The 13,124-nt window shown below is 53.6% G+C and overlaps 1 protein-coding gene across 2 annotated transcripts in view; it reads left to right on the forward strand.

Annotated features, from left to right (window-relative positions):
• Positions 1 to 2,490: 2,490 nt before the first annotated feature.
• The window catches only part of SCAP (SREBF chaperone), an 85,744-nt gene continuing 75,110 nt past the window's right edge, over positions 2,491 to 13,124 (forward strand). The window contains exon 1 of one of the 2 annotated variants that reach the window (XM_071734504.1): positions 2,491 to 2,505. The gene's annotated coding sequence lies outside the window, so the exon portion shown is untranslated. The remainder of the gene's footprint in view (positions 2,506 to 13,124) is intronic. The other variant, XM_071734509.1, reaches the window with a different exon arrangement.

Here is a 13,124-nt window from a genome sequence, read left to right on the forward strand (position 1 = left end):
CTTTGGCTCCTGCTCCCTCCCCAGATTTCATCTCCCTGCTCTGGGATGGAGCCGGGAGCTGGGGGGCTCTCCCCCACCCTCCCCATGTCCCCCAGGAGCTGTCTTCTCCTGGAGATGGATTCAGCTCTGAGCCCAAACTCAGGGCTCCTCGGGGAGAGGAACTGCAGAATTCATCCCCCCAGGATCCCAGTGTGCCATGTACTGGGGATGTGACCCCCCCAGGGCAGGGGGGGAGGTAAAGCCCCAGCTCAGCTGGGTGAGATGTTCCTGATGCTCTCCCTGGCTGCCAGAGCATTAAATCCCAGGTGAGGTTAAAAGATCAGGAGTGGGGGTGGGAACAGGGAGATAATCCCTGGGGGTTCTATAAAGGAGCAAGCACTTGTGCAGCACTTGGCTGGCACTTGTGAGGCTCCCAGTTTGGGTGTTCTTCTCCCAGTTTGGGTGTTCTTCTCCCAGCATGGAGCTGCAGGACAGGTAAAATCATGGAGAAAACACCCGGGCACAGCAGGAGAAGGTGGCTGGGGGTGAGTGATGTGCTGGGGCAGCAGAAGCCTGGCTGAACCAGGAGTGAGGGGAGGGCAGGGGTAAGGATGGGGATGTTGGAGAGATAGGGATTGAAGGGGGGGGTTGCTGGGTGAGAACACCCGGGGCTGTCGGGGAAGAGGAAAAAAGGGGAATGGTGGGTGTGGAAGAGGCCACCCCACATCTCCATCTGCCCTTGGAGGGAGCTGGGGGGCTGGAGGCAAGGAGAGGGGGGCTGGGGGGGGAATCCAGCCAGAGGAGATGCAGCTGGGTGGTGGATCCTGCAGACTCCACTCATTGCTGGGATCCCTCCTGTGGGATGTTCCAGCACTGCCCGGGCAGAGATGGAATCCCCAGTGGGGGAAAGGAGCAGCAGCTGTGGTGCTGCTCTCCTGGGCAAACAGAGAAACCTCAGCCCTGGTTTGGAGGCCACCAGCAGACAAATCCACTGCTGGGAGATGGAGATGGGGCCACAGCTGTCCCTGCCGTGCTCCTTCTGCCTGGAAGCAAGGCTGGAATGGCACAGCCCATCCCATCCCATCCCACCCCATCCCACCCCATCCCACCCCAATCCCACCCCATCCCACCCCATCCCACCCCATCCCACCCCATCCCACCCCATCCCACCCATCCCACCCCATCCCATCCCACCCCATCCCATCCCATCCCATCCCATCCCATCCCTCCCATCCCATCCCTCCCATCCATCCCTCCCATCCCATCCCTCCCAGCACAGCCCCTCCACCATGGATGGTGCCACCCTGGAGGTGAGGCCAGCACAGCCCAGCCCGACTGCTATGGATGGAGTCACCCTGAAGGTGAGGACAGCCTGGCACAGCTCTTCCACCCTCACCACCTTCACACATCCCTACAGCTCCACACACCCTCCATCCCCTCCCATCCATCCCCTCCCCTTCCCATCCCATCCCCTCCCTTCCATCCCATCCACATCTCCATCCACTCCCCTCCCCCATTCCCCCTCCCCATTCCCCCTCCCCATTCCCCCTCCCATTCCCCCTCCCCATTCCCCCCCCTCCCCATCCCCCTCCCCATTCCCCCTCCCCATTCCCCCTCCCCATTCCCCCTCCCATTCCCCCTCCCCATCCCCCTCCCCATTCCCCCTCCCCACTCCCCCTCCCCATTCCCCCTCCCCATCCCCCACCTATCCCCTCCCATCCCATCTTTCCCAGATCTCCTGGCTCCACAGGAAAGTGCCCACCTTACTGTCCAAGTTGTCAGGGGGGGGTTACTTGTCCTTCCCACCCCTGTTTTTTGTCCTTCCTGAGGAGCTCAGCAGAGGGGGGGCAGCAGGGGGGAGCCCCCTCCCCACCCACAGAGCAGGGGGGGTACCTCAGGGTGTGTCCCCCCTCCCTTCAAGAGCAGTGAGGATGGGCAGGAGGAGGGGGCTGGGGGGTGGTGCCCCATGGGCTGCAGGGACTTAGTGGGATTCAGGGCAAATCTGGGTCAGCAGGGTTTAAGCAGGTCTGAGGATGCTCCTGTGCATAGCACACAGACAGCTGGGGAGGGGGGGGTTGTCCCCTTCTCCCTCTGCTCTGGGAAGGGTCTGACCCCCCCGGCACTCCCCTCCTTGCTGTTGCCCCCATTGCAGACCCCACTCACCTGCCCAGCACGTTCCTCAGGACACAACCAGCCCCGGGGCGGCATCCCTCGCCGTGCCTCAGTTTCCCCCTCCCAGCCTGCCTGTTCTCCTCCTGCTCTGGCTTTGCTGGAGCAGCGCAGGGACAGAGGGGACCCTGAGCAGCGCAGGGACAGAGGGGACACCCCGAGTCACTGAGGGGCCAGGCTCCTCCTCGGGGGGGGGGATGAAGCCCAATCCCTGTGCCCACCACTGATCCCATTGGCTTCCCAGGCAGCAGAGCAGGACCTGGGCTCTCATCAAGGGCCCTAATGACCCTGGGACGGCTGGGGACAGTTATTAAATTAAAATGCTTGGTTAGTTGGCTGGGGTGGGAGGAGGAGGGGGTGGGGGGGGCCTTTTGTGTCCGGGCTGGCATGGATGGGAGCTGGCAGGGCCTTGGGCTCTGTCCCCCTCCCTGCCTCCTCCTCCGCTTTCCCCTGGCAGACAGGGAGCAGGATGAGAGCCACGACCCCCAGACAAGGACCCTTTCTTGCTTCTGGCAAGCTCGGGTTCCCTGGGACAAAGCAGCTGGAGCCTGGATTCACCAGGAGAGCCCCGGAGGGGAGAGGGGAGGAGAGGAGAGGACTCAGCTCACCCCCCAGGGTGTGGGGTGCTGCTCCTGTGGGATTGCTGGGAGCTCTCTGGGAATTCCCATTAATTTCTGGAGCTGATGGGATCAGGAAGCTTGGAGGAATATCTGGGAAGTGAGGTTGTCTCTCTCCTTCCTTCCCCTTGGATGGTGCTCACCTGACCCATGCCCACCACATCTTAGGATCATAGAACCATGGGATGGGTTGGGTTGGAAGGGACCTTAAATCCCCCCAGTGCCCCCCCTGCCATGGTCAGGGACCCTCCCCCAGCCCAGGGGGCTCCAAGCCCCATCCAACCTTCAACACTGCCAGGGATGGGGCAGCCACAGCTTCTTTGGGCAACCTGGGCACCCAGGGGCTCAGCACCCTCACCCCAAACAATTTCTCCCTCCCATCTCCTCTCCATCTCCCAGTTTGAAGCTGTTCATCCCTGCATGGGAGCTCAGGATGTTTCCTGGTCACCCAAAGGCTCACTCAGCAGACACATCCTGTAGGGCAGGGTGGGGACCTTGCTGCAGCATCTCTGCTGACATCCAGGTCTGCCCATCACTGCTGCCTCTGGGCTTGTAGGAGCTCTTAGCTAGCCAGAAATCATTGGGACATCAGTAATTAGGGAGGGGAAACAGCAATTACTCCCTTGTGAGTGTCAGGAGATGGAGTTAGGCTTTCTCAGTGGTGACCAGTGATAGGACAAGGGGTAATGGGTGTAAATTGGAGCATAGGAGGTTCAAGTTGAATATCAGAAAAAATTTTTTTACTGTAAGGGTGACAGAGCCCTGGAACAGGCTGCCCAGGGGGTTGTGGAGTCTCCTTCACTGGAGACATTCAAAACCCACCTGGACACGTTCCTAGGGGATGTACTCTAGGGGGCCCTGCTCTGGCAGGGGGGGTTGGACTAGATGATCTTCCCTTCCAACCCCTAGGATTCTATGATTCTATGATTCTATGATTCTCAGTCTCACACTCAGAGGGAGTGAATCCAGCACTGAGCTGACTCGGGGTTGGATTTATGGAGAGGAGAGAAGCAAAATCCTCTTAGTTCATAACCTGGAAAATGCTCAGGGTGGGAAAGCAGAGCTGTGTGAGCAGAGCCCCTGCTTGTCACTGCCCTGTGCCCCAGGAAACACTGGGCTGGGTTGGAAGAGAGCTTTGGGGTCATGGAGTCCAACCCTTCCCCCATCCCTGCCCCATGTCCCTCATCCCCACATCCCCAGGGGTTGCTCTGAAACCCCTCCAGGGATGATGGGGACTCCAGCCCTGCCCTGGGCAGCCTGGGCCAGGCCCTGACAACCCTTTCCAGGGAGAAATTCTTTCCATTCCCAGGACCATCCCTGCCCTGCTCCTGCTGCCCACCCCAGTGCTGGTCCCAGCCAGGATGCTGGTGGGCCACCTTGGCCACCTGGGCACACCCTGAGCTCCTGTTCAGCTGGGTGTCACCCAACCCCCCCAGGGCCTTTTCCCCCGGGGCACTTTGCAGCTGCTCTGCCCCAAGGCTGGAGCAGTGCCTGGGCTTGGGGTGACCCCAGGGCAGGACCCAGCCCTTGGCCTGGGGGAACCTCAGACACCTGAGCTCCCCCCATGGATCCATCCTGTCCAGAACCTCCCCCCATGGATCCATCCTCTCCAGAACCTCCCCCCATGGATCCGTCCTGTCCAGAACCTCCCCCCATGGATCTGTCCTGTCCAGAACCTCCCCCCATGGATCCATCCTCTCCAGATCCCTCTGCAGAACCTCACACCAGGGATCCATCCAGTCCAGAACCCCACCCCATGGATCCATCCTCTCCAGAACCTCCCCCCATGGATCCATCCTCTCCAGACCCCTCTGCAGACCCTTCCCAGCCTCCTGCAGACCAAGCCCCCTGCCCAACTTGATGCCATCTGCCAAACTGAGGCTGCACTCCATCCCTTTGTCACTGATCCAGGTGTCACAGGGCACTTCCCCCAGTGCTGAGCCCTGGGGACATCACTGCTGGACTGTGCTCCATCCACCAGGACTCTCTGGGGCTGCTGAGCAGGCAGCTTGGTACCCAGAACGTGACCATCCAAGCCTTGAGCAGAACTTTCCCCAGGAGAATGCTGTGAGCAGCAGTTTCTGGCCAGCACCCAGGTGGAATTAACTGGTTCTGCTGGGAGAGACAGAGCCCAGCGCAGGGGCAGCCCTGGCCAGCAGCCACCAGAGACCAATTCCAAGCAGGAAAGTTGGGAGAGACTGAATGTGGAGCCACCACGCTGAAAACCCTCCTGAAGGGATGTGGGGAAAAAAAAAAAATAAAAAGGGACATAAGGGAGCCAGAGCCACTTGGAGAGGTGGTGAGTGAGATCTCATGAGAAGAAGGTTTAAAGGTGAAAGGAGTTAAGGAACCTGGCAGGGCTTCAAAGCACCAAACCATCCCAATAGGAAATGGGGTAGGAACCAGCTTGGCCGTGTCACAAGAACTTCATTGACCCTCAGGCTCAAGGAAAAAAAAAGTGGGAACTGGGGTCAAATTACTAAGGATGGTTGCAGGAGTGGTGTAAGCATGTGGGGAGAGACCAGCAAGGCCAGGGCACAGATTGAGATGGAAATAGTCAGCAGCATTAAATGGAAGGAGAAGGAGGAAGGGAGTGTTGGTCCCGAGCCAGGGGAGCAGGAAGGCTGCTGACAAAGGGGGCTGAGATTTGTTGGGGGTTTTGGGTGTTGGTTTTGGTTTTTTTTTTTTCATTTAAAAAGCAGCCCTTAAGATTGTCAAAGTGCAAGCAGATGCCTGCCAGGATAAATCTCATCTCCTGCTCTCCACTGAGAGTTGTGATAAATCTCATCTCCTGCTCTCCACTGAGAGTTGGAAGTGCAAGAAATAAGACTACAGCTACATTGGTTGGGTATTTTCTGACCTTCACCCTCTGGCTCTCAGGAAATCAGATAAAGCCACCTCAGAGCTTTGTGGATGGGGTTTTACAAAGCCAGGTCCAGCTTGGGCCATGTCTCTTCAGGAAGGATGCAGGAGGTTGGGGGCAGCATGAAGAGAGGTGAGAGGGAGGGGGACTGAAACCCAGGTTGGATTGGATGATCTGAAAGTTCTTTCATTCCAAAATGATCCTATAAGGGAGACATCAGAACAGTCCCAAAAGGCTTCTGCAAAAGGAATAAGCAGTCTCAGAAGGCCCCAGAAAAGGGAATTGCAAATGATCTCTCCCTGTCAGACCTCTGACACTCGAGCTTTTCCTTCTCTCCCTCCCCACTATCTCATGATCCAGGGATGTTTCCCAGATCAAGGAATGCAATTTACAGCTATCAGGTGAACTAGAAATCATGCCATCGTTCTGCAGGAGCACCGAGGAGTCTCAGCCCTGAATGGAGACGTCCTCGGGCTCCAAAAAAGCAGCAGGAAAATATGGTTCCTGCTTCAGAGAGTCAGAACTGAACTGCAAGGCAGAGACAGCAGATGGGGACAATCTGTTGGGTAGAAGCCTGCAAAGACAGAGAGAGACAGAGAGAGACAGTCCTGGCTGGCACTCCAGATGAGCCCAACTTGCCTGGGAAAGGGGATTTCAGGAGGGATTTGGGAGAAGATGAGGAGATTCCTCTGCAGCTTTTGTGCTCCAGCTGCTGCCCAGGGAGCTTGAGCCAGGGATACAGATGTGGATACAGATGTGGAGCAGAGAAGGGAATCTCTGGAGCTGTCTCTGTTGTCCTCAGGCTGCTCGTGAGATGGGCAGAAATAAACGAGGGGAAAAAAGGAGCTGTGGGAGAGCTCCAAGAGTCAGGGGGATGAGAAGGAATTGCTGCTGAAGGGGTGGTCAGAGGGGCAAGAGGAAGAGCAGGATGGGGCAAAAGGAGGAAGAAAGTGGAAGAGGATGAGGGGCTGGGGAAGGGCAGAGGATCTGGCAGGGAGCAGTGAATCCTGAGAGCTGAACACTGGGACAGCAGAAGGACAGCATTTCCTCTTTATCCCTCTTTGCTCACACCCATCCTCAGGATCCCAGCACTTCCCAGATGAGAAGATTTTCCTGCTGGATCCCTGCTGGTTCCCAGCCATTTTTCAGTCTCTGCTGGAAAAAGCTGGAGATTCCTTATGGAGAGGCAGCAGGCATTTGCTTCAAAGTGGACAAGCAAATTTTAAAGGTGACCTGAAAATTAAAATTTCCTTTCCTTTCCTTTCCTTTTCCTTTCCTTTCCTTTCCTTTCCTTTCCTTTCCTTTCCTTTCCTTTCCTTTCCTTTCCTTTCCTTTCCTTTCCTTTCCTTTCCTTTTTCCTTTCCTTTCCTTTCCTTTCCTTTCCTTTCCTTTTCCTTTCCTTTCCTTTCCTTTCCTTTCCTTTCCTTTCCTTTTCCTTTCCTTTCCTTTCCTTTCCTTTCCTTTCCTTTCTTTCCTTTCCTTTCCTTTCCTTTTCCTTTCCTTTCCTTTCCTTTCCTTTCCTTTCCTTTCCTTTCCTTTCCTTTCTTTCCTTTCCTTTCCTTTCCTTTCCTTTCCTTTCCTTTCCTTTCCTTTCTTTCCTTTCCTTCCTTTCCTTTCCTTTCCTTTCCTTTCCTTTCCTTTCCTTTCCCCTCTCCCCTCTCCCCTCTCCCCTCTCCCTCTCCCCTCTCCCCTCTCCCCTCTCCCCTCTCCCCTCTCCCCTCTCCCCTCTCCCCTCTCCCCTCTCCCCTCTCCCTCTCCCCTCTCCCTCTCCCCTCTCCCCTCTCCCTCTTCCCCTCTCCCCTCTCCCCTCTCCCTCTCCCCTCTCCCCTCTCCCCTCTCCCCTCTCCCCTCTTCCCTCTTCCCTCTTCCCTCTTCCCTCTTCCCTCTTCCCTCTTCCCTCTCCTCTTTCTTTCCTTTTCCTCCCTTTCCATTCCCCACCCTTACATTCCTCCTTTTCCTTCTCCCTTTTTTCTCCCTTGCTTTTTTCCCCTGTTCCATGTGTTCAGTACTCAGGTTTGACACCACGGGCAGGAAGTCTCTGCAGTGGGGGACAGGGAGGCAGGAATGTCCCCATCATCCCCATCATCCCCATCATCCCCATCATCCCCACCATCCCCATCATCCCCACCATCCCCACCATCCCCATCATCCCCATCATCCCCATCATCCCCACCATCCCCATCATCCCCATCATCCCCATCATCCCCATCATCCCCACCATCCCCACCATCCCCACCATCCCCATCATCCCCATCCCCGGGGCTGTCTGAGGGAGGTTGGACAAACCCAGGCTGTCTGGGGCCGGTCCTGCCCGGCAGCTCCTCTTGCTCCGTCCACACGGCTGCTCCAGCTCCCTCCACTCCTCTGCTCAGTGACGCTTTCTGCCTTTTTCTCAGCAGAAGTGTCAGGCAGCTCTGCTGTCCCTCTGCCAGAGTCCTTGCCTCTGCAAACCAGGTTTTGGAGCTTTGCTGCCACGGGGATCCTGACAGAGGGGTAATTTTTGATCATTTTCTCCTCCGTTTTCAATCGTTGCTGCACACACGGAGGGAAATGTGCACACGCGGACAAAGAGGCAGAAAGGAAGATGGGAAAGGCAATGATTTTTGTTCCTTCCCTTTTCCTATTTATTTGCTCTGTTTACCTTGGATTTCCCCTCTCCTGGCTGCCTTAGTTCCCCCAAAACTTCCCAGGACAGGGAGGTGTGTGCGAGGCTTCCTGCAGCAGCGTAAGGAGAGGAGGGGGATGTTCACCCCATCACTTCTTTTCTTTTGTAGGTGTCGTTTAAAGGCAGCTCTGGGCTGGTTTACCACATCCCCAAGGCACCTAAATTCGTATTTATTTTTTCCCTGTCCCCTCCCTGGTGCTTTCTCCCTGGCAGATCCAGGGGGAATCCCAGGCTGGAGCTGGGTAAATACCTGTGGGGCTGGCTCGGTGTCTGCTGCTCATCTGCAAGGCACAGAGAAGCTGGGGAAAAAATCCCTGAGATGTCTGCAAGGTGAGCACCACCACCACAACCCAGTTCTGCCCGAGTTTTTCTCTAAAAAAAAAAAAAAAAAAAGGGCAGCGTCCCAGCAGAGGGGGAGGGACGGGGCTCCCCCTCTCAGCGCTCATCCCGGGGAGGGACTCGCGGGCTTAAAGAATTCTTTTCAAACCCTGGCGCTGGGAAATTCTTCAGAGAAATTCAGCACCTGGTTCAGCTCACCCATTCTTCCTCCCAGCTGCTTTTTGCCATGCCGAGGCCCCAGCATTGAGCAGCCTGGACGTGTCCCCCAGCACACGAGCTGGGTTCAAGGCACCCCCTTCCCCAGCCCTTTTCTTCCTTGCCCTTTGACTCAGCCCAACATCTGCTCCCTCCTTAACCCCCCCTGCCCCCCAGGCACTGAGGAGCTCTCCTGACCCCAAGCATCACTGAAGCACTGAGCATTACGGCAGCAGAGTCATGTGCAGGGAAAAAAACCCCAAACCCCACCGACCCCCCCAGTGTGGGGGCCCCGGGGCTGTGCTGGGGGGGCTGAGGGGAAGGGAGGACCCCGGGTAGCTCAGCAACCAGCAACAGGAATATCCTGGATAACCATGGGAATCACAACAGGAATATCCTGGATAACCAGGGGGGGAATCACATCAGGAATATCCTGGATAACCATGGGAATCACAACAGGAATATCCTGGATAACCAGGGGGGAATCACAACAGGAACATCCTGGATAACCATGGGAATCACAACAGGAACATCCTGGATAACCATGGGGGGAATCACAACAGGAACATCCTGGATAACTATGGGAATCACAACAGGAACATCCTGGATAACCATGGGAATCACAACAGGAACATCCTGGATAACCAAGGAGGGAATCACGACAGGAACATCCTGGATAACCATGGGAACCACAACAGGAGCATCCTGGATAACCAGGGGGGAATCACAACAGGAATATCCTGGATAACCATGGGAATCACAGCAGGAACATCCTGGATAACCATGGGAATCACAACAGGAACATCCTGGATAACCATGGGGGAAATCACAGCAGAAATGTCCTGGATAACCAGGGGGGGAATCACAACAGGAATATCCTGGATAACCAGGGGGGAATCACAACAGGAATATCCTGGATAACCATGGGAATCACAGCAGGAACATCCTGGATAACCATGGGGGAAATCACAGCAGAAATGTCCTGGATAACCAGGGGGGAATCACAACAGGAACATCCTGGATAACCATGGGAATCACATCAGGAACATCCTGGATAACCATGGGAATCACAACAGGAACAACCTGGATAACCATGGGAATCACATCAGGAACATCCTGGATAACCATGGGAATCACAACAGGAACAACCTGGATAACCATGGGAATCACATCAGGAACATCCTGGATAACCAGGGGGGAATCACAACAGGAACATCCTGGATAACCATGGGAATCACAACAGGAGCATCCTGGATAACCAGGGGGGAATCACAGCAGGAACATCCTGGATAACCATGGGAATCACAACAGGAACATCCTGGATAACCAGGGGGGAATCACAACAGGAACATCCTGGATAACCATGGGAATCACAACAGGAACATCCTGGATAACCATGGGAATCACAACAGGAATATCCTGGATAACCATGGGAATCACAACAGGAACATCCTGGATAACCAGGGGGGAATCACTGCTCTTCCAGTTACCATTCCCCACCACACTTGGGAATCACCTCAGACACTGCCAGGATTGATTGTTGGGATTTGTTTGGATCTTGGGGCTTGGGGTTTTGTTTTCGTTTTTTTGTTTGGGTTTTGTTTTTTTTTTTTGGTCATAAATTGCTTCAGAGCAGCTGAACTGCAGCGTGGTTACCTCTGGGTGCCATTTGGCTCCACAATGCAACGATTTTCCAGGTTTGCTGCATTTGAGCTGCTGGGAGCAAGGCTGGAGCAGACGGGAGGGAAGGGGCAAAGGGGTTTAGCAGCAGAATTCCCACTGCCTTGGCGGGGCAAGGAGTCAGGAAACGTGTCAAAGGAATACATTAAGGAGGACAAGAGGTGTTTTGAGAGATGCAGCTGTACTGCCAGGGTGGATTTGGTCCCTTTCACGCTGCAGAGAGTGAAAATAAAATAAAAAAAAAAAAAAATAAAAGGGAGGATTTTACATTTCGTTTACAAGGCATGGAGTGCTCCTGAAGGAGGGAAGGGCTGTGGGGAGAGGGAAGTGGGACAGTGCAGGCAGAAAAAAATACAGAGTGGTCTGGAAATAAGAAAATTTGTTTGCAAACAAACCCAGCCCCCCAGAGAGCTCCCAGGGAGGAATTTTTCTGGGTTCTGTGAGCTCCCTCTGGGCTCTGCAGAGGAACCAGGTGAAGGAGGAGCTGGAGCCAGGCTGATTCCCAGGGTGCTGGGGACTCAGATCAGACCTGGGTTCCCAGCTCTGGGAAAGGGAAGGAAAATCAAACAGTGAAACAAAGCAAAAAAAAAAAAAAAAAGCAAATAAAAAAAACCCCAAAAACCAACCAACCAACCAAAACACAAAAAAAACCCAAGAAAAAAACAAACCAAAAACAAAAAAAAAAACCAAACCAAAACAAAAAAATTAATAAAAAACAAGCAAACAAAAAAAAACCAAAAAACACAAAAACACAAAAACACAAAAACACAAAAACAAAAAAACCAACCAACCAACCAAACAAAAGAACAAAAAAACACAAAAACAAAAAAACCCAAACAAACAAACAAAAAAAAAAGAACAAAAAAACACAAAAACAAAACAAAACAAAAAAAAACCACCAAAAACCCAAGCAAAGTGATTTTGGACTTTTTAAAAGAAGCTTTGAGATGAAGGTTTAACTGGAACGAAGCTGCCGCAGGGTGGGGGAGGAAGCCCTTTCAGAGCTAAAGGACTGGTTAAAAAGCAGGAAGAAAAAGGCCTGACCCAAACCCTGAATTCCTGCAACCCGGCGAGGTCAGAGAGGGGACAGCTCAGGGGCTGGGCTGGGGTCACAGCATCTTCCCCGATGCTCTGAGGGAGAACTGGCAGCCGGCACACACACAACCTGGAGAAAATGCACCCAAAAACCCCCTGCAATGGCTCAGCCGAACCTCAGCTCCTCTGTTCTGCAGCGCCCACCCCGGGCAGACGGGGAGGGGGCTCAGGGCAAACGCTTCCTGGGGTCCCACGGCTCCCTCAGACCCCAGGGATTTGTGGCCAGGGACCTCCCGACCTGTCCTGGCCCTTCCAGAAACTTCTCCCATGGATTCACCCTCAGGAGGGGATCAGGGGTGGTTCTGAGGGGCCCCAGCTGCACCCCCCCCCCCTGGCTCGGGGGTTCCCGTTTCGCAGCATCTCCTGCTGCCCCCTGATGATGCCCCAAGGCTCCGGCATCTCCCCTCCAGGGCTCCCCCCTCAGCGCGGGAATCCTCGGCTGCAGTGTGGAAACCAGAGGTTACAGAAGCTTGGCTGAGGCAGTGAAATCAAAAGGTGGGTTCAGTGCCACAGAAAAGAAAAAAAAAAGGAAAAAAAAAAAAAAGAAAAAAAAAAGAAAAAAAACAGAAAAAAAAAAGAAAAATAAAAAAAGAAGAAAAAAAAGAAAATAAAAAAGAAAAGAAAAAAAAAAGGAAGAAAAGAAAAAAGAAAAGAAAAAAAGAAAAGAAAGAAAAGAAAAAAGAAAAGAAAAAAGAAAAGAAAAAAGAAAAGAAAAAAAGAAAAGAAAGAAAAGAAAAAAGAAAAGAAAAAGAAGAAAAAAATAAAGAAAAAGAAAAGAAAAAGAAAAGAAAAAAGAAAAAGAAAAGAAAAAAGAAAGGAAAAGAAAAAAGGAAATGAAAAGAAAAAACAAAGGAAAGGGAAGGGAAGAAAAGAAAAAGAAAAAGAAAAGAAAAAAGAAAAAAGAAGAGAAGTAAATAAAAGAAAAGGAAAAGAAGAAAAGAAAAGAGAAAAAAAGAAAAAACAAAGAAAAAAAGTTTAAAAAAGAGAAAAAAATAATAAAAAAAAAAGAGATGCAAAAAGTACCCCTAAATAACCCAGGTGTTTGGGGTTGGAGGCTGCAAATTTACTGTCACTGCTCAGCTGGGAGCTGAGGGTGCCAAATGGGTGCTCAGCACCACTGGGATGTGCTGATAACTTGATGGGAAACATCAGGAGAATCCCAGAGGCATCCTGGGTGCCTGTCCCATAAACTCTGAGGGGAGAGGGGGGCTGGAGAGCTGTGTCCCCAGGATGAGGGGAAATGAGGGGGATGGAGGTGGGGACGGGAGGGTTGGGGAATTTCCATGGAGCTGAGCAGGGAGAGAGCCCCGGACCCTGCTGCAGGATGGAGCCAGGGGGCTGCAGAGCTGAGCTGGGTCCTGGGGGTACCAGGGACTGAGTGCTGGGGAGAGGGGACAAGGAGAGGCAGGAGAATCCATAAAGGGCTGGAGAGCATCCCTGAGGAGAAGGACTTGGGGGTGCTGGGGGGGAGAAGCTCCCCAGGAGCCATCAAACCCCCCTGTGCTGAGCTGTGTGAGCAGCA

The sequence above is a fragment of the Heliangelus exortis genome, chromosome 2, assembly GCF_036169615.1.
Source record: "Heliangelus exortis chromosome 2, bHelExo1.hap1, whole genome shotgun sequence".
Classification (NCBI taxonomy): Eukaryota; Metazoa; Chordata; class Aves; order Apodiformes; family Trochilidae; genus Heliangelus; species Heliangelus exortis.